The sequence below is a fragment of the Rattus rattus genome, chromosome 10 (assembly GCF_011064425.1).
Source record: "Rattus rattus isolate New Zealand chromosome 10, Rrattus_CSIRO_v1, whole genome shotgun sequence".
NCBI classification, from domain to species: domain Eukaryota; kingdom Metazoa; phylum Chordata; class Mammalia; order Rodentia; family Muridae; genus Rattus; species Rattus rattus.
In genome coordinates this window covers 73,396,337-73,402,336 of record NC_046163.1, presented here as the reverse complement: position 1 = coordinate 73,402,336, position 6,000 = coordinate 73,396,337, and positions in this window count along the sequence as shown.

The window sequence follows — 6,000 nt, the reverse complement described above, 5'->3', positions numbered from 1 at the left end:
TGTGTGTGTGTGTGTCTATGTGTGTGTGTGTGTGTGTCTGTGTGTGTATGTGTGTGTCCCTGTGTTGTATGCTCTGTATGTAAATGTGGTGTTTGTGATGTCTGTTTATACAGTGCAAGCAAGTGAATGGAAATCAGACGAAGTCTAAAACAGGATATCTGGAATATTTCTCTATGGCTTCCCATTTTTCACTGAACTGAAAGCTCACTATTTTGGCTTGTCTGGCTAGATAGAGAACTCTCAGGTTTTACTTGTGTTTGTCCCTCAATGTGTATAAGCACACACAGCTGTGATCAGATTTCTCAAACTCAAGTGCACAAGCTTGCAGAACAAACATTATTTATTACCCACTTAGTTGTCTTCCAGTACTGAGAGACATTTAAAAAAATAGTACTTGGACATATGATATTTGGTGTGTGCTATTCCAGTGGCGCCAGTCTTGACCACTTATCAATACCTCCAACCATGTCTCCAAACCGTTCTTTAGTCTCTGTTCTGATTTCTTTTAGTTTTTTTTTTAAATCAGTCCTTCAATTTGGGAAATTGTCTTATGCCCTTGAATTCGTTATGTAATCAAGTAAGGCATGGAACTTCTGATAGTCCTGCCTCCACATCTCAGGAGACAAAATTATAGCTGTGTAACAGTGTGTCTACTTGATTTATAACTAGGGACTCAACCCAGTGCTTTGTGAATGCAAGTTAAACGATCTACTAAGCTACACTTTTATCCCATAATTTTCTTAACAACTTAACTTTAGTAGGTATGTCTAAATTAGATAGATAGATAGATAGATAGATAGATAGACAGTTTAAAAAATACAAAAATTCAAGAAACAAGGCTCAAGTATCTTAGACTGAACTCATGTTAACTCCCAACCCACCTTTGTCCATCCAATTCTAGAGTACTAGAAAAATAGGTGTTTTCACCCTACCCAGTATATGAAGTACTGGGCAGCAAACCTAAACAGCATGTATTCTAGGCAAGCAGTCTGCTGGATGAGCTTTATCTTCAGCCTTTGTTATTTTTTTTATTTAATTTTATTTAGTGAGTGTGTGTGTGTGTGTGTGTGTGTGTGTGTGTGTCTTCAAGTGAACGCTGTGATGTGTGAGTAGATCTGTGAATGTGGACCCATATATATGACACATGCCTATATGGAAATAGTCTCATGCTGACTTGGAAAAGAGGTGTTACAAAAGAGGAAAGAGCATTAGTCTTCAGTCAGACAAATTGGCTACAGGTACCAATGACAATGTGCAAGAACTAAGCAGTTTGGACTTGCTGCATTAGGTTTTTTATTTTCCATGGTATAGAAGTACAACTGATGAAAGTTGTTGATACTGAGTAAATTGGATTGATTGGTTACAGAGCCTAGCATCTGCTACAGATACTTAGAGATGGATTAATCACTTTAGGGAAATATTGACTGAAGAGTTACAGCAGGAATCAGTGCCTGACTGACACTAAAAGACATCTTCCAAATCCATTTTAATTGAGTATAATAAGCCATCTCTGTGTTTATATTTGAACTTCACAAGGGCTGTAGGAGTAGGAAGGGAAAGATAAATATTTTTTCATGTTATTGGATGGAGAGGGAAATCTTTGGGTAAACTTGTTAAGTGACAACTGAAAGCTTCTGTGATCCACAATGGAGCCTCCTAAAACATGGTGCTGTGCTTCCTCATACCCCCAATTTCTAAGTATTCTGTAATTACTATACATTATTTCTGTATCCTATGGCCCTACTTTGCCCAACCAGTTTCCCACAGGGACAACTCACATATAAAAGACAACAGGAGCTCTGCAGAGGGTCAACAGACCTTAAGGAAGGGCTCTGTTCTATCCCACAGGTATATCTAATACCACTGGGACAAAAATCTACAGATAGAATATACTGGTGGTGTTGTAAAAATATAAAAATAGGGCTGGAGAGATGGCTCAGCGGTTGAGGGAGATGGCTGCTCTTCCGGAGGTCCTGGGTTTGGTTCCCAGCAGCCACATGGTGGCTCACAACCATCTGTGATGAGTTCGATGCCTTCTTCTGGTGTGTCTGAGGACAGCTACAGTATACTCACTTAATTAAATCTTTAGAAAAAAATATAAAAATAAAAAAATTTTGTCTTTTATCCCGCTAGGTCCAGCACCACGGTGCCCCAAGATATCTGCTAGATATCTTGTCCGAAACACATCCTAACTCCATGGCTACTCAGACCAGTCGCCCCACACTCCATTATACTTAATTCTACACATTAAAGAACACACGACACAATAATCTTTGACCCAATTGGTAAGATATAATTGCGCACTGAAACATACAAAGCCCAGTACCATCCATCCCTTAGGAACCTTAATAACAACCTGTAAATACACAGAGCGGAATCTTTATGTCAGCCTCGATCATCCTGCCACGGCTTCTCTCTCCCACCTGATTCTCCTTTCAGTTCTAGTCTCCTCCTCTTCCTTCAAACTTCTCTCCCACCCATCCTTCCTTTTCCTCCAATGACAGGCCTCCTTCTATCCTGTACCTGCCCCTCACCTGTACTTTATGAATTCAATGGGGAGAAGGTTCTGGTGAAGTCACTTGATTACTGAGTACTAGGCAGCTAGTCCTTGGGGAAGTGGAATTAGCATCAAAATACAGATAACTTCAGGGCAAACCACAACATACTGGAAATATTCTGTGTGCTCTGTACATGTCTATCTCTGTTTCTCTCTGTCTCTCTCCATCTCTCTGTCTCTGTCTCTGTCTCTGTCTCTCTCTCTCTCTCTCTCTGTCTCTCTCTCTCTCTCTCTGTGTGTGTGTGTGTGTGTGTGTGTGTGTGTTTCATCCCAAAGAAAGTATGGGGGAAGAAACTAGATGACAATATTCAGGAACTGGGCCTCTCCTTACACCATGGGATCCTAGGGCCACACTCATGTTGTCAACAATGAACTACAATAGCTATTATTCATCTTGTAGGCTCCTACCTCATTTTTTGAGACAGGATCCCTTCTTGAACACAAAGGACATGATCTCAACTAGATTAGGTGTCCAGTTAGCTTTTGTAATCTGATGTATCCAATCCCAGTACTGACCCTTCAGGAATCAAGGCCATCTATGTTCAACTCTTATGCGGTGTTGTGGATTTGAACTCTTTGCCTAGCAAGTGCTTACTAGGCATCTTTTTAACCTCAACATATACTTTTTATTTTACAAAGGGAATGGAAGTTTGTTTTAGGAAGTTTTTATTTGAAAAGTTTTTGGACAACTAACTTAATTGATATGGATAGTAGATTGGGTATCTATAGATCTCTTTTCCCACTATCAGAAATAAAATCCATGTGTAAGGTTATTCTCAGGCCCTTGTGTTAGATAAGAAAATGAAAGCTACATGTTGTGATTTCTGAGAAAGAACCTAAGTGTTGATATATGTGAGGCTTGTATACAGTCACATGCACATATGTTTGTGGCACACATTGACTGTGTAACTGTTTATTTTCTGAAACAGGAAGAAGGGTGAAAGAAGTAGCTATCCTTAGTGAGGAAAAAAAAGTGGTAGTTATTGAAATAGGTAAAGTCATTCTTTCCTACTAATAATACCTTTTATCTCTTCATCCATCCTGAAGGAAATGTCATCGCTGGTCAGAACCACAACTTTCCATTACAGCTCCGGTGAGAGCCCTTGTTTTCTGGGAGAAAAGAAAACAGGCTTCATTAATATTCCTGATGGCTCTTTCAGTATTTTTTTTAAAAAAAAACTTTATATTTTTTGATCTTTTCAAACAATGTTCCTATTAGAAAGTTGGAAAGGTTCTTATAGGATTTAGGGAAAACTTTCATTAAGAAAAATTGAGAATAAATCTAAAGAGATGGCCCAATGCTTAAGAGCATTGAATGCTCTTGCAGAGGTCCTGACTTTATCTTCCAGCAACCACATGATGGCTCACAACCATCTGTCATACAATCTGATGAACTCTTCTGGTGTGTCGGAAGACAGTGAGAGTGCACTCACATAAATAAATAAATAAATAAATAAATAAATAAATAAATCTAAAATAAAAAGAAAAGAAGGAAGGAAGGAAGGAAGGAAGAAAGGAAAGAATAAAGAAAGAAAGCAGGGGAGTCCCAAACACGCGGATACCTACCCGCAGCAGTTCACTGCCCCCAAACCCCGTGGGACAGAGAGCTCATCGCCGAGACAGGTGGGCACTCCTGAGACTGCAGAGCGGAAGAGACCACCAACACTGTCCACCACTGCCCACATCCCTGGCCCAAGAGGAAACTGTATACGGCCTCTGTCTTCCCTTAGATAAGAGCACAGGAGCAGGAAATCCACTGCGTCTGAGACACCACCAGAACCTGAAGGGACCAACCGTATAAACAGTTCTCTGAACCCAAATCCCATGGGAGGGAGAGCTAAACCTTCAGAGAGGCAGACACACCTGGGAAACCAGAAGAGTCTAGACTCGGCCCACATCTCTGACTCCAGAGGAAAACACCAAACGCCATCTGGAAACCTGGTGCACAGAAGCTCCCAGAAAGGGCAGCGCAGATCTTCCTGGTTGCTGCCGCCGCAGAGAGGTCATAAGCAACACGCCACCAGCAAACATGAGCCTCCGGACCCCAGGTAAGAACAACTTTTCTGCTGTAAGCAACCTGCGTGGTGAACTCAACACACAGGCCCACAGGAACAGCTGAAGACCTGTAGATAGGAAAAACTACACGCCCGAAAGCAGAACACTCTGTCCCCATAACTGGCTGAATGAAAACAGGAAAACAGGTCTACAGCACTCCTGACACACAGGCTTATAGCACAGTCTAGCCACTGTCAGAAATAGCAGAACAAAGTAACACTAGAGAAAATCTGAAGGCGAGAGGCAAGCACAGGAACCCAAGCAACAGAAACCAAGACTACATGGCATCATCGGAGCCCAATTCTCCCACAAAAGCAAAAACGGAATATCCAAACACACCAGAAAAGCAAGATCTAGTTTCAAAATCATATTTGATCATGATGCTGGAGGACTTCAAGAAAGACTTGAAGAACTCCCTTAGAGAAACACAGGAAAACATAAATAAACAAGTAGAATCCTACAGAGAGGAATCACAAAAATCCCTGAAAGAATTCCAGGAAAACACAATCAAACAACTGAAGGAATTAAAAATGGAAATAGAAGCAATCAAGAAAGAACACATGGAAACAACCCTGGATATAGAAAACCAAAGGAAGAGACAAGGAGCCATAGATACAAGCATCACCAACAGAATACAAGAGATGGAAGAGAGAATCTCAGGAGCAGAAGATACCATAGAAATCATTGACTCAACAGTCAAAGATAATGTAAAGCAGAAAAAGCTACTGGAACATACAGGAAATCCAGGACTCAATGAGAAGACCAAACCTAAGGATAATAGGTATAGAAGACAGTGAAGACTCCCAGCTCAAAGGACCAGTAAATACCATCAACAAAATCATAGAAGAAAACTTCCCTAACCTAAAAAAAGAGATACCCATAGGCATACAGGAAGCCTACAGAACTCCAAATAGATTGGACCAGAAAAGAAACACCTCCCGACACATAATAGTCAAAACACCAAATGCACAAAATAAAGAAAGAATATTAAAAGCAGTAAGTGAAAAAGGTCAAGTAACATATAAAGGCAGACCTATCAGGATCACAACAGACTTTTCGCCAGAGACTATGAAAGCCAGAAGATCCAGGACAGTTGCCATACAGACCCTAAGAGAACACAAATGCCAGCCCAGGTTACTGTATCCTCCAAAACTCTCAATTAACATAGATGGAGAAACCAAGATATTCCATGACAAAACCAAATTTACACAATATCGTTCTACAAATCCAGCACTACAAAGGATAATAGATGGTAAAGCCCAACATAAGGAGGCAAGCTATACCCTAGAAGAAGCAAGAAACTAATCGTCTTGGCAACAAAACAAAGAGAAGAAAAGCACACAAACATAACCTCCCATCCAAATATGAATATAACAGGAAGCAATAAT